At 47.9% G+C, this 22,883-nt stretch overlaps 1 protein-coding gene across 2 annotated transcripts in view; it reads left to right on the forward strand.

The window, feature by feature from the left end:
• Positions 1-12,872: 12,872 nt before the first annotated feature.
• Positions 12,873-22,883, forward strand: part of ZBTB22 (zinc finger and BTB domain containing 22) — a 37,089-nt gene continuing 27,078 nt past the window's right edge. Inside the window, exon 1 of one of the 2 annotated variants that reach the window (XM_077286204.1) lies at positions 12,873-13,256. The gene's annotated coding sequence lies outside the window, so the exon portion shown is untranslated. The other variant, XM_077286203.1, reaches the window with a different exon arrangement.

Here is a 22,883-nt window from a genome sequence, read left to right on the forward strand (position 1 = left end):
CGTAGTGTATATAGGGAGGCTGTGTGGGGCTCATGTATATATAGGGAGGCTGTGTGTGGCTCATGCAGTATATATAGGGAGGCTGTGTGGGGCTCATGTAGTGTATATAGGGAGGCTGTGTGGTGCTCATGCAGTATATATATAGGGAGGCTGTGTGGGGCTCATGCAGTGTATATAGGGAGGCTGTGTGGGGCTCATGCAGTGTATGTAGGGAGGCTGTGTGTGGCTCATGTAGTCTATATAGAGGCTGTGTGGGGCTCATGCAGTGTATATAGAGAGGCTGTGTGGGGCTCATGCTGTATATAGGGAGGCTGTGTGTGGCTCATGTAGGGTATATAGGGAGGCTGTGTGTGGCTCATGCAGTATATATAGGGAGGCTGTGTGTGGCTCATGTAGTGTATATAGGGAGGCTGTGTGGGGCTCGTGTATATAGGGAGGCTGTGAGGGGCTCATGCAGTATATAGGGAGGCTGTGCAGGGCTCATGCAGTGTATATAGGGAGGCTGTGAGGGGATCATGTAGTATATATAGGGAGGCTGTGTGGGGCTCATGCAGTGTATATAGAGAGGCTGTGTGGGGCTCGTAGTGTATATAGGGAGGCTGTGTGGGGCTCATGTAGTATATATAGGGAGGCTGTGTGGGGCTCATGTAGTATATATAGGGAGGCTGTGTGTGGCTCATGCAGTATATATAGGGAGGCTGTGTGGGGCTCATGTAGTGTATATAGGGAGGCTGTGTGGGGCTCATGCAGTATATATATATATATATATATATATATATATATATATATATATATATATATATATATATATAGGGAGGCTGTGTGGGGCTCATGCAGTGTATATAGGGAGGCTGTGTGGGGCTCATGCAGTGTATGTAGGGAGGCTGTGTGTGGCTCATGTAGTGTATATAGAGAGGCTGTGTGGGGCTCATGCAGTGTATATAGAGAGGCTGTGTGGGGCTCATGCTGTATATAGGGAGGCTGTGTGGCTCATGTAGGGTATATAGGGAGGCTGTGTGTGGCTCATGCAGTATATATAGGGAGGCTGTGTGTGGCTCATGTAGTGTATATAGGGAGGCTGTGTGGGGCTCGTGTATATAGGGAGGCTGTGAGGGGCTCATGCAGTATATAGGGAGGCTGTGTGTGGCTCATGCAGTACATATAGGGAGGCTGTGCAGGGCTCATGCAGTGTATATAGGGAGGCGGTGTGGGGCTCATGCAGTGTATATAGGGAGGCTGTGAGGGGCTCATGCAGTGTATATAGGGAGGCTGTGTGTGACTCATGCCGTATATGGGGGAGGCTGTGGGGGACTCATACTGTATATGGAGAAACTGTGTGGGGCTCATGCCGCATATGGGGGAGGCTGTGGGGGACTCATACTGTATATGGAGAAACTGTGTTGGCTCATACCGCATATGGGGGATGTTTTTTGTGGCTCAAGCCACATATGGGGGAGGCTGTGTGGGGCTCATGCTGCGTATAAGGTGCTGTTGGGGGCTCATACGATATACAGTTGTGGTGATGTGAGCTCGGAAGTATGCTCCAGCACCTATAGTGCTGAGAGAGTTATTTGGGCCATTCCAGGGCCGGGTTTTACAAGTGGTAATAAGAGATGGGTGGGAATGACCGCACACATATTCCAACCCCAGGGTCGTGGTTTGGCAGATAAAATGGAGGCCGAGCCTCTGATTCAGTGTCTGTGGCTGGAGATGTGGAGACCTCCAGTGTGTGTTGCTAAAGGCACTGAGCTGAGGGGGCAGACCCGCAATACCATATGGACTATTTGTTTTCAGTTTGTTCTTCACTTTGTGCCTTGCAAGGCTCGGTTTTGTTGTGCTACCCGATGCGGTTTATGAAGATAACCCCTTCCCGACCTCCGCTGTACTATTACTGCGGAGGTCGGGTCCCCTGCTTTGATGTGGGCTCCGGCGGTGAGCCCACATCAAAGCCGGGACATGTCAGCTGTTTTGAACAGCTGACATGTGCCCGCAATAGCAGCGGGTGAAATCGCGATTCACCCGCCGCTATTAACCAGTTAAATGCCGCTGTCAAACACTTAGGGTGAGTGTCCACGGTAAGTAAACGCTGCGTGATTGACGCTGCAGCGTCAAACACACAGCGTCCAGATGTTCCAGCATAGTGGAGGGGATTTTGTGAAATCCCGTGTCCACTATGCGTGGAAACCCGCACGCGGCGGCCTGCGACTCCGGACATGCTGCGCGTCTTTTCAGATCGCAGCATGTCCGTGCTACCTGCGGCGACGCTGCGTCGCCGCAGGTAATATCACAGGGCCCTATGGCGAGGGGTGCGATGATCCCGGATGTGTACTGTACACATCCGGCATGATCGCGTCCCAGAAAGGGGGTGGGGTTTAGCGCCGAGCGGCTTCGCCGCTGCGGCGATACCGCCGGCCATCCTGAGCGTGGACACGCAGCCTTACAGCGGCATTTAACCGGCGCTTCCGGCTGTGCTGCTGGAAATGATCGCATCGCCGACCCCAGTCACATGATCGTGGGTCAGCGATGCGTGAGGATGGTAACCATAGAGGTCCTTGAGACCTCTATGGTTACTGATGCCGGCCTGCCGTTGAGTGCCACCCTGTGGTCGGCGCTCATAGCAAGCCTGCAATTCAGCTACATAGCAGTGATCTGATGATCGCTCCTATGTAGCAGAGGCGATCCAGTGGTGCCAGCTTCTAGCCTCCCATGGAGGCTATTGAAGCATGGCAAAAGTTAAAAAAAAAAGTTTTAAAAAATATGAAAAAATTAAAAAATATAAAAGTTTAAATCACCCCCCTTTCGCGCCATTCAAAATAAAACAATAAAAAAAAAAAATCAAACCTACACATATTTGGTATCACCGCGTTCAGAATCGCCCGATCTATCAATAAAAAAACGGATTAACCTGATCTCTAAATGGCGTAGCGAGAAAAAAAATCGAAATGCCAGAATTACGTTTTTTTGGTCGCCGCAACATTGCATTAAAATGTAATAACAGACGATCAAAAGACCATATCTGCACCAAAATGGTATCATTTAAAACGCCAGCTCGGCACACAAAAAATAAGCCCTCACCCGACCCCAGATCACGAAAAATGGAGACGCTACGGGTAACGGAAAATGGCGCAAATTTTTTTTTTTTTAGCAAAGTTTGGAAATTTTTTTTACCACCTAGATAAAACGTACCTACCTAGACATGTTTGGTGACTATGAACTCTTAATGACCTGGAGAATCAAAATGGCAGGTCAGTTTTAGCATTTAGTGAACCTAGCAAAAAAGCCAAAAAAAAAACAAATGTGGGATTGCACTTTTTTTGCAATTTCACCGCACTTGGAAGTTTTTTGCCGTTTTCTAGTACACGACAAGCTAAAACCAATGATGTCGATGAAAAGTGCAACTTGTCCTGCAAAAAACAAGCCCTCACATGGCCATATTGACGGAAAAATAAAAAAGTTATGGCTCTGGGAAGGAGGGGAGCGAAAAACGAGAACGCAAAAACGGAAAAGGGCAAGGTCGTGAAGGGGTTAAACTTGCCTGGACTTTGCAAGAAAACCGCCTCCTGTGCCGACCTCAAGAGCCGCTGAGTGAGTACAGATTCCTACAAGGTGGATATCAGCATATTTAATTCTGCTCAATATTAAAGGGAATCTGTCACCCCAAAATTCGCCTATAAGCTGCGGCCACCGGCATCAGGGGCTTATCTACAGCATTCTGTAATGCATTCTGTAATGCTGTAGATAAGCCCCCGATGTAACCTGAAAGAGGAGAAAAACAAGTTAGATTATACTCACCCAAGGGCGGTCCGGGTCCGATGGGCGTCGCGGTCCGGTCCAGCGCCTCCCATCTTCATACGATGATATGATTCCTTGCTTCTGTCACGGCTCCTGCGCAGGCGTACTGATTTTCCCTGTTGAGGGCAACGTAAAGTACTGCAGTGCACAGGTGCTGGGCCTCTCTGACCTTTCCCGGTGCCTGCGCACTGCAGTACTTTACGCTGCCCTCAACAGGGCAAACAAAGTACGCCTGCGCCGGAGCCACGACAGAAGCAAGGAAGAGGACGCCATCGCACGAAGATGGGAGGTGCTGGACCCGGACCCGGACCGCCCCTGTATGAGTATAATATAACCTGGTTTTCTTATCTTTCAGGATACGTCGGGGGCTTATCTGCAGCATTACAGAATGCTGTAGATAAGCCCAGTGGCGTAACTACAAAGTTATGGGCCCCGGTGCGAACTTCCAAATGGGGCCCCCCCGCCATACAATTCAATGTAACCCCCATAGAATACAATGCAGCCCCCCTCATAGTATAATGCAGCCCCTCCATACAGGGGCAGTGAGAAAGACACGAGCAAATGGTGACGAGGGGGCAGGGGAGAGGGCAAGGAAGACAGGCACAAGGGGACACATGGGGGCTAGGAGGCAGGGGAGAAGGTTACAAGGGGACTAGTGGGCAAGGGAGACTGACACAAGGGGACTAGTGGGCAAGGGAGCCTGACACAAGGGGCACACGGGGACAAGTGAGCAAGGGAGACTGACACAAGGGGCACACGGGGACCAGTGGACAAGGGGGACTGGCACAAGGGGACACAGGGACTAGTGAGCAAGGGAGACTGGCACATGGGGACAAGGGACACAAGCATATCGGAGACAGGCTCAAGGGGACACACGGCCCCCTGACCTGCCAGAGCCGCTTGCAGCTGCGACCGTGGTAGTTACGCCCCTGCCTCACACACACTACAGATATCACACACACACATCATACTACAGATATTACACACACACATACTACAGTTATCACACACACACTACAGATAACACACACACACACACACATACTACAGATATCACACACACCAGATACCAGCTCATATACACAACTCACAATCTCCTCTCTGGTACAGGGGTGGCTGATGTAAACCGGCTGCGGCTCCTCAGCTTCTCCTGACTAAAGCGGCTCTGTCCCGCACCTCCCCCCTGCTCTCGCCTTCTGTCCCGGGGTTATTTTGGCTTTCTCTTAAATACGATCTCATTCAGACGTACATGAGATGTATGAGGGGGGGAAAATACAGACTGAGAAGCTGTCTCATCGTGATGACTGGAGCTGCTTCCTGTCTCTCACGTGCCCCGGCTGCCCCCTTCCCCTAGATACGCCTCGGACTGTTGCCGTGCAGGAGGAATCTCCTGCACTGCAACATGGTGTTGGGTGCCAGCACAGCCCACACAGTGGTCTATCCAGCACAGCCCGCACAGTGGTCTATCCAGCACAGCCCGCACAGTGGTCTATCCAGCACAGCCCGCACAGTGGTCTATCCAGCACAGCCCGCACAGTGGTCTATCCAGCACAGCCCGCACAGTGGTCTATCCAGCACAGCCCGCACAGTGGTATATAGAGCACAGCCCGCACAGTGGTCTATCCAGCACAGCCCGCACAGTGGTCTATCCAGCACAGCCCGCACAGTGGTCTATCCAGCACAGCCCGCACAGTGGTATATAGAGCACAGCCCGCACAGTGGTCTATCCAGCACAGCCCGCACAGTGGTCTATCCAGCACAGCCCGCACAGTGGTCTATCCAGCACAGCCCGCACAGTGGTCTATCCAGCACAGCCCGCACAGTGGTCTATCCAGCACAGCCCGCACAGTGGTCTATCCAGCACAGCCCGCACAGTGGTCTATCCAGCACAGCCCGCACAGTGGTCTATCCAGCACAGCCCGCACAGTGGTCTATCCAGCACAGCCCGCACAGTGGTCTATCCAGCACAGCCCGCACAGTGGTCTATCCAGCACAGCCCGCACAGTGGTCTATCCAGCACAGCCCGCACAGTGGTCTATCCAGCACAGCCCGCACAGTGGTCTATCCAGCACAGCCCGCACAGTGGTCTATCCAGCACAGCCCGCACAGTGGTCTATAGAGCACAGCCCGCACAGTGGTATATAGAGCACAGCCCGCACAGTGGTATATAGAGCACAGCCCGCACAGTGGTATATAGAGCACAGCCCGCACAGTGGTATATCCAGCACAGCCCGCACAGTGGTATATCCAGCACAGCCCGCACAGTGGTATATAGAGCACAGCCCGCACAGGGATATATACAGCACAGCCCACACAGTGGTATATACAGCACAGCCCACACCGTGCTATATACAGCACAGCCCGCACAGTGGTATATATAGCACAGCCCGCACAGTGGTATATCCAGCACAGCCCACACAGTGGTATATACAGCACAGCCCGCACAGTGGTATATACAGCACAGCCTGCACAGTGGTCTATCCAGCACCACTGTGCGGTATATACATACCACTGTGCGGGCTGTAAAATAAAGAGGAGAAATCACGCTGCAGCCGATCACAGCTATGGGCCCCAGGGGCCCGAGCTCCTGCCGCACTGTGCCCCCGTACCTGTCCCTGGTGGTCGATGTAGTAGAAGTACTCCTTGGTTTGGGGGTCGGGATTCTGGCCCTGGACATAATGAAGGCTCCTGAGGGCCGGGGACAGGCGGCAGAGTCGGAGCCGCAGTGCGTGACAGGACATGGCTAGGACGGCCGCGGGTCACTATGGAAACAGGTGCTGCCACTGCCGGGCACCGCCGGAAACATGGCAACTGAAGAAAGCATCCGCACGCGAGAGCTGGAAGTGCCGGGACGCCTCACCAGTCTGTGTAGTGGGCGCGTCAGGGGCGTGACGGCGGATACAGAGAGCCACCCCCTGCTATGGATGGAAGGAGCCGCTCTGCAGCGTCACTGAGCCTGCGCACTGCTGCTTATCTATAGATAGAAGTAAGTGACGGAAGTGTGCGGGAGCAGGAGGCGGACATAGTGCGGTGACCAGGGGCGTCTGACCTGCCGGCCCTGGGCCCCTGACCTAGCGGGCCCGGTCGCAATGGCGACCGCTGCGACCGCGGTAGTTACGCCCCTGGATAAGCCCCTAATGGCGGTGGCCGCAGCTTATATACGAAAAATGAGGTGACAGATTCCCTTTAAATGATACAATTGATATTAATTTAATTATCAGTAATATAATAATTATAATATATTGATTAAATTCATTTTGACCTATTGGTTCGGCCCTCCACAACATCCACAGTCTCTTATGTGGCCCCTCGGGAAAATTAATTGCCCACCCATGTTATAGGGGAACTCAGGTTACTGTCAAAGAGGCATATGGGACAATATTACTTTTTAGGGGACAAAATATGGGCACTGTTTTCTAGGGCACTTGCCTCCGGCATTACTGTATTATAGAGGGGTGCTTTAGAATTTAGAGGGCACAGAGAACCACACAGCAGGTGCAGTAATAGGGAGACATACGGCAGCAGCGGCTCAGTATTGGGGTATCAGGGGCCGTAATAGGGAGACATACGGCAGCAGAGGCTCAGTAATGGGGTATCAGGTGCAGTAATAAGGACACATACGGCAGCAGCGGCTCAGTATTGGGGTATCAGGGGCAGTAATAGGGACACATACGGCATCAGCGGCTCAGTATTGGGGTATCAGGGGCAGTAATAGGGACACATACGGCAGCAGCGACTCAGTATCGGGGTATCAGTGGCAGTAATAGGGACACATACGACAGCAGCGGCTCAGTATTGGGGTATCAGGTGCAGTAATAGGGACACATACAGCAGCAGCGGCTCAGTATTGGGGTATCAGGGGCAGTAATAGGGACACATACGGCAGCAGCGGCTCAGTATCGGGGTATCAGGTGCAGTTATAGGGACACATACGGCAGCAGCGGCTCAGTATCGGGGTATCAGGTGCAGTTATAGGGACACATACGGCAGCAGCGGCTCAGTATTGGGGTATCAGGGGCAGTAATAGGGACACATACGGCAGCAGCTGCTCAGTATTGGGATATCAGGGGCAGTAATAGGGACACATACGGCAGCAGCGGCTCAGTATTGGGGTATCAGGGGCAGTAATAGGGACACATACGGCAACAGCGGCTCAGTATTGGGGTATCAGGTGCAGTAATAGGGACACATACGGCAGCAGCGGCTCAGTATTGGGGAATCAGGTGCAGTAATAGGGACACATACGGCAGCAGTGGCTCAGTATTGGGGTATCAGGTGCAGTAATAAGGACACATACGGCGGCAGCAGCGGCTCAGTATTGGGGTATCAGGTGCAGTAATAGGGACACATACGGCAGCAGCGGCTCAGTATCGGGGTATCAGGTGCAGTTATAGGGACACATACGGCAGCAGCGGCTCAGTATCTGGGTATCAGGGGCAGTAATAGGGACACATACAGCAGCAGCTGCTCAGTATTGGGGTATCAGGTGCAGTAATAAGGACACATACGGCAGCAGCGGCTCAGTATTGGGGTATCAGGGGCAGTAATAGGGACACATACGGCAGCAGCGGCTCAGTATTGGGGTATCAGGTGCAGTAATAGGGACACATACGGCAACAGCGGCTCAGTATTGGGGTATCAGGTGCAGTTATAGGGACACATATGGCAGCAGCGGCTCAGTATTGGGGTATCAGGGGCAGTAATAGGGACACATACGGCAACAGCGGCTCAGTATTGGGGTATCAGGTGCAGTAATAAGGACACATACGGCAGCAACGGCTCAGTATTGGGGTATCAGGTGCAGTAATAGGGACACATACGGCAGCAGCGGCTCAGTATCGGGGTATCAGGTGCAGTTATAGGGACACATAAGGCAGCAGCGGCTCAGTATCGGGGTATCAGGGGCAGTAATAGGGACACATACGGCAACAGCGGCTCAGTATTGGGGTATCAGGTGCAGTAATAAGGACACATACGGCAGCAGCGGCTCAGTATTGGGGTATCAGGGGCAGTAATAGGGACACATACGGCAGCAGCGGCTCAGTATTGGGGTATCGGGGGCAGTAATAGGGAGACATACGGCAGTAGCAGCTCAGTATTGGGGTATCAGGTGCAGTAATAGGGACACATAGCGCAGCAGCGGCTCAGTATTGGGGTATGGGGCAGTAATAGGGACACATACGGCAACAGCGGCTCAGTATTGGGGTATCAGGTGCAGTAATAAGGACACATACGGCAGCAGCGGCTCAGTATTGGGGTATCAGGGGCAGTAATAGGGACACATACGGCAGCAGTGGCTCAGTATTGGGGTATCGGGGGCAGTAATAGGGAGACATACGGCAGTAGCAGCTCAGTATTGGGGTATCAGGTGCAGTAATAATTATTATTTATTTACATAGCACCATTGATTCCATGGTGCTGTACACGAGAAGGGGTTACATACAAATTACAGATATCACTTACAGTAAGCAAAATAACAATGACAGACTGATACTGAGGGGCGAGGACCCTGCCCTTGCAGGCTTACATTCTACAGGATGGTGGGGATGGAGACAATAGGTTGAGGGTTGCAGGAGCTCCGGTGTTGGTGAGGCGGTATCTCCGGTAGTGGTGAGGAGGCAGCAGGGTCAGTGCAGGCTGTAGGCTTTCCTGAAGAGGTGGGTTTTCAGGTTCCGCTTCAAGGATCCAAATGTGGTTGATAGTTGGACGTGTTGGGGCAAAGAATTCCAGAGGATGGAGGATATTCGGGAGAAGTCTTGGAGGCGGTTGGGTGAGGAGCAAATAAGTGTGGAGGAGAAAGGAGGTCTTGGGAGGACCGGAGATTATGTGAGGGAAGATATCGGGAGATTAGTTCAGAGATCTATGGAGGAGACAGGTTATGGATGGCCTTGTAGGTTAGTATTAGTAATTTGAACTGGATACGCTGAGGGAATGGGAGCCAGTGAAGGGCTTTGCAGAGGTTGGAAGTGGAGGAGTAGCGAGGAGACATGGCAGAGTCAAGGGTTACTCCGAGGCAGCGGACTTCCAGTACGGGGGAAAGCGTGATGTCGTTAATTGCGATAGATAAGTCGGGTAAGGAAGATCTATGGGATGGAGGAAAGATGATGAGTTCAGATTTGTCCACATTGAGTTTGAGAAAGCGAGGAGAAGAAGGAGGAGGATATGGCTGATAGACACTCCGGGATTCTGGACAGCAGAGAGGTGACGTCTGACCCAGAGAGGTAGATCTGAGTGTCATCAGCACAAAGGTGGTACTGGAGTCCATGGGACTTTATGAGTTGTCTGAGGCCAAGTGTATAGATTGAGAAGAGTAGGGGTCCTAGAACAGAGCCTTGGGGGACTCCAACAGAGAGAGGGTGGGATGAGGAGGTAGTATGGAAGTGGGAGACGCTGAATGTGCGGTTGGTAAGGTATGAAGAGATCCAGGATAGGGCGAGGTCTTTGATATCAAAGGAGGAGAGGATCCGTAGTAGGAGGCAGTGGTCAACTGTGTCGAAAGCAGAGGACAGGTCTAGAAGGATGAGTACAGAGTATTGTCCGTTAGCTTTGGTGGTAAGTAGGTCGTTAGTGATTTTGGTCAGGGCTGTCTCAGTTGAGTGATGGGAGCGGAAACCAGAAAGCAGATTGTCAAAGAGCAAGTTAGATGAGAGGTGGGAGGAAAGTTCAGCGTGGACGTGCTGCTCCAGGAGTTTGGAAGCGAATGGGAGCAGTGATATGGGGCGATAGCTGGACATAGCAGTTGGATCGAGGGTTGGATTTTTAAGAATAGGCGTGATTGTGGCATGTTTGAAAGCAGAAGGGAAGGTACCAGAAGATAGTGATAGCTTGAAGAGGTGGGTTAGGGATGGGATAAGTGTGGTGGTGAGGTTGGGGAGGAGGTGGGATGGGGTCGAGCGCACAGGTGGTGAGGTGCGATTTGGAGAGGAGACAATTAAGCTCCCCTTCAGTGATGTTGGACAGGGAGGTTATGGTATTAGGGCATTGGTCAGGCATACAAAGGTGTTGTGGTTGAACAACGAATACTTGCCTTGTTTGATCGATCTTATTTTTAACCCTTTCACGACATGCGCCGTACATGTACATGTACAGCGGCATTTAACCGGCGCTTCCGGCCGGGCGGCCGGAATTGACGTCATTGCCGACCCCTGTCACATAATCGGGGGTCGGCGATGCATCAGGATGGTAACCATAGAGGTCCTTGAGACCTCTATGGTTACTAATGCCGGCCTGCTGTGAGCGCCCCCCTGTGGTCGGCGCTCATAGCACACCTGCAGTTCAGCTACATAGCAGCAATCTCATGATCGCTGCTATGTAGCTGAGCCAATCGAGTGGTGCCAGCTTCTAGCCTCCCATGGAGGCTATTGAAGCATGGCACAAGTAAAAAAAAAATGTTTTTTAAAATATGAAAAAAATATAAAAAATATAAAAGTTTAAATCACCCCCCTTTCGCCCCATCCTAAATAAAACAATAAAAAAAAAAATCAAACCTACACGTATTTGGTATCACCGCGTTCAGAATCGCCCGATCTATCAATAAAAAAAAAGCATTAACCTGATCACTAAACAGCGTAGCGACAAAAAAATTCGAAATGCCAGAATTACGTTTTTTTTGGTCGCCGCGACATTGCATTAAAATGCAATAACGGGCGATCAAAAGAACGTATCTGCACAAAAGTGATATTATTAAAAACGTCAGCTCAGCAAGCAAAAAATAAGCCCCTCCCGACCCCAGATCACGAAAAATGGAGACGCTTCGGGTATCGGAAAATGGCACCTTTTTTTTTTTTTTTTTTTTAAAGCAAAGTTTTGAATTTTTTTTCACCACTTGGATAAAAAATAACAGACATATTAGGTGTCTATGAACTCGTAATGACCTAGAGAATCACAATGGCAGGTTAGTTTTAGCATTTAGTGAACCTAGCAAAAAAGTCAAACAAAAAACAAGTGTGGGATTGCACTTTTTTTGCAATTTCACCACACTTGGAATTTTTTCCTGTTTTCTAGTAAAAGACATGGTAAAACCAATGGTGTCGTTCAAAAGTACATCTCGTCCCGCAAAAAATAAGCCCTCACATGACCATATTGACGGAAAAATAAAAAAGTTATGGCTCTGGGAAGGAGGGACGTGAAAAACGGAATCGCAAAAATGAAAAAGGGCCGCGACTTGAAGGGGTTAAAGTGTGTGGCAAATGCCTCAGCAGAGATGAGGGAGGTTGGAGGGGGAGTGGGAGGCGGAGGAGGGAGTTAAAGGTTTTGAACAACTGTTTGGGGTTGTAGGATAGGGAGGATACGAGGGTTGTGAAGTAGGCCTGTTTAGCAGAGGAGAGAGCAGATTTGAATGCCAGTGTTGCTTGTGTGCAAATTGCCTCTTCTGAGAAAAAGAGGGCTTAAACTCTATAGCGCCACCTGTTGGAAGTAGCGATCCTACAAGTCACAATCAACCCTTTAACGAGTCGTGCAGTATGTGAATGCAGTGAAGTCGTCTTGCGAATGTGTTTTCTTCCAACGCCGCTCTGCAACCCTGGACACTTGCCGGAGCTTTTTAGTGGTGTTATTGTGCCAGGGTTGTCTATTGATACGTTGTCCACTCAGAAGTTTCGCCCCTCCCCCTGCACCCAAACCCCTAGCTACACCTCTGGCAAGAACTGATTGTTATTGGTTACAGCGCTGCAGGCAAACACCAGACGAGACCGAGCGCTGGATCCGGCATGCGGCAGTAAAGCACCATTAGTGTGTTTACAACAAACTGCGACCTGGGGCAATGGTCTTCTGAACTTGTAAAACCCCTTGAAGAACCGGCCCTGGCATCCCTGAGCAGTGTGAATGCGCGCTGAGGACAGTGGGGGGGATTCTTCTTGGCCCCACTAAGCTGTGTAGTTTATTTGATGATCTCGTGGTGTTTTCTGGCACATTTGGGGCAGTTTTCCACTCACAGAGGGACACACTCTAGGCCTCAGTTATCAGAACTATGTGTTGCCCATAACAACCAATCACAGCTCAGCTTTAATTTCTTAAACAAGTCTGGCACAATAAAAGCTGAGCTGTGATTGGTTGCTATGGTTAACAAAGCCGTTTTGATAACAGCTCCTTTAGGTTGTGGGTGGACAGATGAGACTGTTTTTTAAGCTGCACCAGGCGGCTCTGCCCGAGCTGTGTACGTGTATTGTCACTCAGCAGGGCGGGTGTGACCTACATAACGTTACCTCAGCGCAGCCGCGGCCAGACAGCGGCCGTGCACCTATACTACATGTCTGGAGTCGCACAAAGCGCTCTATTTAGCTCTTCAGCCAATCACAAGCTCGGACGGACGCTGTTGTTTTTTTTTTTTACTGACAGACCAGCGAACCAATCACGATAGTCTCAGTAACCCCCTCAGACGAGGTCGCCTGAAACACAAAGGGGCGCGTCCTACGGCTCCCAGCAACCAATCCGAGGAGACCTCTGCTTTGACTGCGGCATTAAAGGTAAAACCTTTTATGTCGGCTGAGTTTGCTATATCTTCGCATGAGATGAGGCAACTGTCTTTAACTAAGGGGCGGAACCTAAGGAGGCCTGAGACACAGAGGGTGTTAAAGAGACAGCGAGACACAGTCCTGGGGTGAGATATCTGTCGGGTGCGATTATTATCGGGGTGCGAGGCGGGGGGGCCGGGTGTGTGACGCGGGGGGCCGGGGGCATCCTCTGCCCTCAGCCGGCCCACAGCCCGGGGGTATTGTGGGGAGAGAGGAGGCTGCGCCGGCCACAGCCGAGAGGGATGATGCATCACATCAGCTGTGTGTGTGTGTGTGTGTGTGTGTGTGTGTGTGTGTGTGTGTGTGTGTGTGTGTGTGTGTGTGTGTGTGTGTGTGTGTGTGTGTGTGTGTGTATATATATATATATATATATATATATATATATATATATATATATATATATATATATATATATATACTGCACTGATTATAGAGACCATGCCCTGTGTGTGTGTATGTATGTATGTATGTATGTGTATATATATATATATATATATATATATATATATATATATATATATATATATATATATATATATATCTATATCTGCACTGAGACCATGCCCTGTGTGTGTATGTAAATACACTGTACTGATTATAGAGACCATCGGCTGTGTGTGTGTGTATATATATATATATATATATATATATATATATATATATATATATATATATATATAGCTCTGATTATAGAGACCATGCCCTGTGTGTGTGTATGTATGTGTGTATATATATATATATATATATATATATATATATCTTTACCAAACCTCATGCTATAGCCCCCCAAAAAAAAACAAAGGCAGCACTCCAATAGAAAAAAAATTACATGTGATTTATTGGCCCATGTGCAATTTGCACATGGGCCAATAAATCACATGTAATTTTTTCTATTGGAGTGCCGCCTTTGTTTTTCTGGAGTATGTATGTATGTATGTATGTATGTATGTACGTACGTACGTATCCACATTTCATGCTTCAAACATAAAGATACCAAATGTAAATTTTTAGTGAAGAATCAACAACAAGTGGAACACAATTGTGAAGTTGAACGAAATTTATTGGTTATTTTAAATTTTTGTGGAGATTCAAAAACTGAAAAGTGGGCGTGCAATATTATTCGGCCCCTTTACTTTCAGTGCAGCAAACTCACTCCAGAAGTTCATTGTGGATCTCAGAATGATCCAATGTTGTCCTAAATGCCTAATGATGATAAATATAATCCACCTGTGTGTAATCAAGTCTCTGTATAAATGCACCTGCTCTGTGATAGCCTTAGGGCATGTTCACACTTTGCAGATTTCACTGCGGATTTTCCTGCGGTTTCTTCTGCGGATTCCTCTGCGAGTTTTCAACAGCACTTTCCTATTGGTGCATGTTGAAAACCGCTGCAGAATCCGCAGAAAGAAGTGACATGCTCCTTCTTTTTTTCCGCAGCAATTCCACGCGGTTTTTAAAGTGATTTTCCACAATGTGGGCACAGCGGTTTTTGTTTTCCATAGGGTAACATTGTACTGTACCCTGCATGGCCGCAGCAAAAACCGCAAAGTGTGAACATAGCCTCAGGTTTCTGTTGGAAGCACAGAGAGCATCATGAAGACCAAGGAACAGAACGGGCAGGTCCGTGATACTGTTGTGGAGAATTTTAAAGCTGGATTTGGATACAAAATGATTTCTAAAACTTTAAACATCTCAAGGAGCACTGTGCAAGCGATCATATTGAAATGGAAGGAGTATCATACCACTGCAAATCTACCAAGACCCGGCCGACCCTCTAAACTTTCATCTCAAACAAGAAGACTGATCAGAGATGCAGCCAAGAGGCCCATGATCACTCTGAATGAACTGCAGAGATCTACAGCTGAGGTGGGACAGTCTGTCCATAGGACAACAATCAGTCGTACACTGCACAAATCTGGCCTTTATGGAAGAGTGGCAAGAAGAAAGCCATTTCTCAAAGATATCCATAAAAAGTGTTTAAAGATTGCAACAAGCCACCTGGGAGACACACTAAACATGTGGAAGAAGGAGCTCTGGTCAGATGAAACCCAAATCGAACTTTTTGGCAACAAAGCCAAACGATATGTTTGGCGTAAAGGCAACACAGCTCATCACCCTGAACACACCATCCCCACTGTCAAACATGGTGGTGGCAGCATCATGGTTTGGGCCTGCTTTTCTTCAGCAGGGACAGGGAAGATGGTTAAAATTGATGGGAAGATGGATGGAGCCAAATACAGGACCATTCCTGAAGAAAACCTGTTGGAGTCTGCAAAAGACCTGAGACTGGGACAGAGATTTGTCTTCCAACAAGACAATGATCCCAAACATAAAGCAAAATCTGCAATGGAATGGTTAACAAATAAACGTATCCAGGTGTTAGAATGGCCAAGTCAAAGTCCAGACCTCAATCCAATCGAGAATCTGTGGAAAGAGCTGAAAACTGCTGTTCACAAACGATCTCCATCAAACCTCACTGAGCTCGAGCTGTTTGCCAAGAAAGAATGGGCAAGAATTTCAGTCTCTCGATGTACCAAACTGTTAGGGTATGTTTCCACGTTCAGGAAACGCTGCGTGTTTGACGCGGTGTAGAGCTGCAGCCCAGATGTTACAGCATAGTGGAGGGGATTTCATGAAATCCCGTCTCCACTATGCATTAAAAGACGCATGCGACAGACCTGCGAAAACGGACATGCTGCGCGTCTTTTCAGAAAGCAGCATGTCCTTACAATGCTGAAACAACGCAAGAACAACGCAGGTGACCTGCCAGTGACCTCAGGTGCAGATTTGGTCAGGATTTTACCTGTGTAAAATCCTGACCAAATCCTGATGCAATCCTGAACGTGGACACATACCTTTAGGCTATGTTCACACTTTGCGGTTTTTGCTGCGGATCCGCAGCTGCGGATCCGCAGCAGTTTTCCATGCAGGGTACAGTACAATGTTACCCTATGGAAATCAAAAACCGCTGTGCCCACTTTGCGTTTTTCCGCTTGAAAATCAGCGCGGATTTTCTGCGGGAAAAAAAGAAGTAGCATGTCAATTCTTTCTGCGGATTCCGCAGCCGTTTTCCACCTGCACCAATAGGAAAGTGCAGTTGGAAACCCGCAGTGGAATCCGCAGTAGAAACCGCACAAAAAAACGCAGTGAAAACCACCGCGGTTTTGCACTGCGGTTTTTCCAAATCCGCAGCTGAAAAAAACGCAGCAAAAAAAGGATAGTGTGAACAAGCCCTTAGAGACATACCCCAAGCAACTGCAGCTGTAATCGCAGCAAAAGGTGGCGCAACAAAGTATTAAGTTAAAGGGGCCGCATAATATTGCACGCCCCACTTTTCAGTTTTTGAATTTCCACAAAAATGTAACCCCTTCATGACCTTGGGATTTTCCATGTTAGTTTTTTGCTCCCCTCCTTCCCAGAGCCATAACTTTTTTATTTTTCCGTCAATATGGCCATGTGAGGGCTTATTTTTTGCAGGACGAGTTTTTACTTTTGAATAACATCATTGATCATTGGTTTTACCATGACGTGTGCTGGAAAAAGGGAAGAAAAATTCCAAGTGCGGTGAAATTGCAAAAAAAAGTGCAGTCCCATGCGTGTTTTTTGTTTGGCTTTTTGGCTAGGTTCACTAAATGCTAAAACTGACCTGCCATGTGATTCTCCAGGTCATTACGAGTTCATAGACACCAAACATGTGTAGGTTATTTTGTATCTAAGTGGTGAAAAAAAAATTCCAAACTTTGCTTAAAAAAAATAAAAATAAAAATTGCGCCATTTTCCGATACCCATAGCGTCTTTATTTTTCGTCATCTCGGGTCGGGTGAGGGCTTATTTTTTGCGTGCCAAGCTTTCGTTTTTAGTGATACCATTTTGGTGCACATACGTTCTTTTGATCACCCGTTATTGTATTTTAATGCAATGTCGCAGCAACCAAAAAAACATAGTTCGTGCGTTTTAGATTTTTTTTTTTTTTTCTCGCTATGTTGTTTAGCGATCAGGTTAATCTTTTTTTTTTTTTTAATTGATCGGGCAATTCTGAACGCGGTGATACCAAATATGTGTATATTTGATTTTATTTTTATTTTATTTTGAATGGGGTGAAAGGGGGGTGATTTAAAATTTTATATATATATATATTTTTTTTTATTTCATTTTTTTTTAAAGGGAACCTGTCACCCCGTTTTTTCCGTATGAGGTAAAAATACTGTTAAATAGGGCCTGAGCTGTGCATTACAATAGTGTATTTTGTGGACCCCGATTCCCCACCTATGCTGCCGAAATACGTTACCAAAGTAGCCGTTTTCGCCTGTCAATCAGGCTGGTCTGGTCAGATGGGCGTGGTATCTTCCCCCAGATCTTGCTTAGTTTTCCGTTGGTGGCGTAGTGGTTTGCGCATGCCCAAGTCCAGAATCCACTGCACAGGAGAGGGAAAAGAGCACGATCTGCGCTATTCCCCTGGTGATCGGTGGGGGCGGCCATCTTCCTGTGGCCGCGCGTGCGCAGATAGAGCGCTCTGCTGCCCGGGGCTTCAGGAAAATGGCCGCGGGATGCCGCACGTGCGCAGATGGAGATCGCGGTGGCCATTTTCCTGAAGCAGAGTTCGCATCTCGGCTTCAGGAAAATGGCCGCCGCGATCTCCATCTGCGCACGCACGGCCACAGGAAGATGACCGCCCCCACCGATCACCAGGGGAATAGCGCAGATCGTGCTCTTTTCCCTCTCCTGTGCAGTGGATTCTGGACTTGGGCATGCACAAACCACTACGCCACCAACGGAAAAATAAGCAAGATCTGGGGGAAAACACCACGCCCATCTGACCAGACCAGCCTGATTGACAGGCGAAAACGGCTACTTTGGTAACGTATTTCGGCAGCATAGGTGGGGAATCGGGGTCCACAAAATACACTATTGTAATGCACAGCTCAGGCCCTATTTAACAGTATTTTTATCTCATACGGAAAAAACAGGGTGACAGGTGCCCTTTAAACTTTTTTTTTTTTTTTTTTTTTACTTTTGCCATGTTTCAATAGCCTCCATGGGAGGCTAGAAGCTGGCACAACTCGATCGGCTCTGCTACATAGGAGCGATCTGGCCGGAAGCAGTAGTTTAAATGCCGCTGTCAGCGTTTGACAGCGGCATTTAACTAGTTAATAGCGGCAGGTGGATCGCGATTCCACTCGCCGCTATTGCGCGCATATGTCAGCTGTTCAAAACAGCTGACATGTCGCGGCTTTGATGAGGGCTCACCTCCGGAGCCCACATCAAAGCAGGGGATCTGACCTCGGACGTACTATCCCTACCGAGGTCAGAAAGGGGTTAAAATAACCAATAAATTTTGTTCAACTTCACAATTGTTCCACTTGTTGATTTTTCACCAAAAATTTACAACACACACACACACACACACACACACACACACACACACACACACACACACACACACACACACACACACACACACACACACACACACACATACATATCAGCTGTATATATACTGCACTGATTATAGAGAACATCAGTGTGCAGTTGTGGCTGTTACCTTATCTCCACAAACTGCACCTGCGCAAGTGACACTGCAGCGGTGCCTTATGGGATTCGGGGACAATGGTCGGAAGTCCCAACTGGCTCCCCCATCCTGTCCTGGTATGTGTCACCTGTTGTATTGCTCAGCTCTCCCGGTCCCGCATTGCTCGGCTCAAGACAAGTAAATGATGCTCAGTTGTGTGTGTGGCCTCCACGTGCCTGTATGACCTCCATACAATGCCTGGGCATGCTCCTGATGAGGTGGTGGATGGTCTCCTGAGGGGTTTCCTCCCAGACCTGGACTAAAGCATCCGCCAACTCCTGGACAGTCTGTGGTGCAAAGTTATGTTGGTGGATGGTGCGAGACATGATGTCCCAGATGTGTTCAATCGGATTCAGGTGTGGGGAACGGGCGGGCCAGTCCATAGCTTCAATGCCTTCATCTTGCAGGAACTGCTGACACACTCCAGACACATTAGGTCTGGAATTGCCCTGCATTAGGAGGAACTCAGGGCCAACTGCACTGGCATATGGTCTCACAAGGGGTCTGAGGATCTCATCTCGGTACCTAATGTCAGTCAGGCTACCTCTGGTGAGCACATGGAGGGCTCTGCGGCCGTCCAAAGAAATGCCATCCCACACTATTACTGACCCACTGCCAAAACCGGTCATGCTGAAGGATGCTGCAGGCAGCAGATCGCTTCCAACGGCGTCTCCAGACTCTGTCACGTCTGTCACATGTGCTCAGTGTGAGCCTGCTTTCATCTGTGAAGAGCACAGTGTGCCAGTGGTGAATTTGCCAATCCTGGTGTTCTGTGGCAAATGCCAAGCGTCCTGCTTGGTGTTGGGCTGTGAGCACAACCCCCATCTGTGGACGTCGGGCACTCAGACCATCCTCATGGAGCCGGTTTCTAACCGCTTGTGCAGACACATGCACATTTGTGGCCTGCTGGAGGTCATTTTGCAGGGCTCTGGCAGTGCTCCTCCTGTTCCTCCTTGCACAAAGGCTGACGAAGAGGCCCTGCTGCTGGGTTGTTGCCCTCCTATGGCCCCCTCCACATCTCCTGGTGTACTAGCCTGTTTCCTGGTAGCGCCTCCAGCCTCTGGACACTACGCTGACAGACACAGCAAACCTTGCCACAGCTCGCATTGATGTGCCATCCTGGATGAGCTACACTACCTGAGCCACTTGTGTGGGTTGTAGAGTCCGTCTCATGTTATCACGAGTGTGAAAGCACAACCAACATTCAAAAGTGACCGAAACATCAGCCAGAAAGCATTGGTACTGAGATGTGGTCTGTGGCCCCCACCTGCAGAACCACTCCTTTATTGAGGGTGTCTTGATAATTGCCAATAATTTCCATCTGTTGTCTATTCCATTTGCACAACAGCATGTGAAATTGATTGTCAATCAGTGTTGCTTCCTAAGTGGACAGTTTGAGTTCACAGAAGTTTGATTTACTTGGAGTTATATTCTGTTGTTTAAGTGTTCCCTTTATTTTTTGAGCAGTGTATATATGTACTGCACGTATTTATAGAGAACATCACCTGTATATGTATATACAGTTGAGCTCAAAAGTTTATATACCCCTGCAGAATCTTTGCTTTCTTGGCCTTTTTTCAGAGAATATGAATGTTAGCACCAAAACTTTTTTCTACTGTGTTTTCTCTTTTTAAATTATAATGACAACCCAAAGCATCCAAATGACCCTGATCAAAAGTTCACATACCCCATTTCTTAATACCGTGTATTGCTCCCTCTAACATCAATGACAGCTTGAAGTCTTTTGTGGTAGTTGTGGATGAGGTTTTTATTTTCTCAGATGGTAAAGCTGCCCATTCTTCTTGGCAAAAAGCCTCCAGTTCCTGTAAATTCCTGGGCTGTCTAGCATGAACTGCGCGCTTGAGATCTCCCCAGACTGGCTCAATGATACTGATGTCAGGAGACTGAGATGGCCACTCCAGAACCTTCACTTTGTTCTGCTGTAGCCAATGAGAGGTCGACTTGGCCTTGTGTTTTGGATCGTTGTCATGTTGGAACGTCCAAGTACGTTCCATGTGCAGCTTCTGGGCTGATGAGTGCACATTTGCCTCAAGTATTTGCTGATAACGTGCTGCATTCATCTTTCCTTCAACTTTGATAAAGTTTCCTGTGCCTTTATTGCTCACACATCCCCAAAATATCAGCTATCCACCTCCGTGCTTTACAGTAGGAATTGTGTTCCTTTCATCATAGGCCTTGTTGACCTCTTTCCAAATGTAACATTTATGGTTGTGTTCAAATAGTTCAATTTTGGTCTCATCACTCCAAATTACCTTGTTCCAGAAGTTTTGAGGCTTGTCTCTGTGCTGTTTTGCGCATTGTAGGCTTTTGTGGCAATTGAGCAGTAATGGCATTCTTCTGGCCACTCGAGCATGCAGCCCATTTTTCTTCAAGTGCCTCCTTATTGTGCATCTTGATACAGCCACACCGCTAGTTTTCAGAGAGTCCAGTATTTCAGCTGATGTTATTTGTGGGTTTTCCTTTACATCCCGAGCAATTTTCCTGGCAGTTTTGGACGACTTTTTTTTTTGGTCTACCTGACCGTGGTTTTGTTTTTACAGAGCCCCTGATTTTCCATTTGTTAATCACAGCTTGAACGATGCTGACTGGCATTATCAATTCCTTGGATATCTTTTTGTATCCCTTTCCTGTTTTATACAGTTCAATTACCTTTTCTCGTAGATCAGTTGACAATTCTTTTGCTTTCCCCATGACTCACAATCCAGAATGTCAGTGGCTGGATGAAAGATGCAAGAGTCTGTCTGGATCCCAGAAACTTACTCAACTTTTATGCATACACTGATTACAAGCAAACAGGTCACAGGTGAGGATGTTACCTTTTAGTAGCCATTCAAACCCATTTGTGTCAACTTCTGTGCATGTTATCAGGCCAAAATCACCAGGGGATGTGAATTTTTGAGCAGGGTCTTTTGGGTGTTTTGGGTTTTCATTATAATTTAACCCCTTCACCCCCAAGGGTGGTTTGCACGTTAATGACCGGGCCAATTTTTACAATTCTGACCACTGTCCCTTTATGAGGTTATAACTCTGGAACGCTTCAACGGATCTTGGCGATTATGACACTGTTTTCTCGTGACATATTGTACTTCATGATAGTGGTAAAATTTCTTCAATATAACTTGCGTTTATTTGTGAAAAAAACAAATATTTGGCGAAAATTTTGAAAATTTCGCAATTTTCCAACTTTGAATTTTTATGCCCTTAAATCACAGACCTATGTCACGCAAAATACTTAATAAGTAACATTTCCCACATGTCTACTTTACATCAGCACAATTTTGGAACCAAAATTTTTTTTTGTGACGGAGTTATAAGGGTTAAAAGTTGACCAGCAATTTCTCATTTTTACAACACCATTTTTTTTAGGGACCACATCTCATTTGAAGTAATTTTGAGGGGTCTATATGATAGAAAATACCCAAGTGTGACACCATTCTAAAAACTGCACCGCTCAAGGTACTCAAAACCACTTTCAAAAAGTTTATTAACCCTTCAGGTGTTTCACAGGAATTTTTGGAATGTTTAAATAAAAATAAACTTTTAACTTTTTTTCACACAAAATTTATTTCAGCTCCAATTTGTTTTATTTTACCAAGAGTAACAGGAGAAAATAGACCCCAAAAGTTGTTGTACAATTTGTCCTGAGTACGCTGATACCCCATATGTGGGTGTAAACCATTGTTTGGGCGCAGGGCAGAGCTCGGAAGGGAAGGAGCGCCATTTGACTTTTCAATGCAAAATTGACTGGAATTGAGATGGGACGCCATGTTGCGTTTGGAGAGCCCCTGATGTGCCTAAACAGTGAAACCCTGTACAAGTGACACCATTTTGGAAAGTAGACCCCTTAAGGAACTTATCTAGATGTGTGTTGAGCACTTTGACCCAACAAGTGCTTCACAGAAGTTTATAATGCAGAGCCGTAAAAATAAAAAATCATATTTTTTCACAAAAATGATCTTTTCGCCCCCATTTTTTTATTTCCCCAAGGG

This window comes from Ranitomeya variabilis, chromosome 2 (assembly GCF_051348905.1).
Source record: "Ranitomeya variabilis isolate aRanVar5 chromosome 2, aRanVar5.hap1, whole genome shotgun sequence".
Lineage (NCBI taxonomy): Eukaryota > Metazoa > Chordata > Amphibia > Anura > Dendrobatidae > Ranitomeya > Ranitomeya variabilis.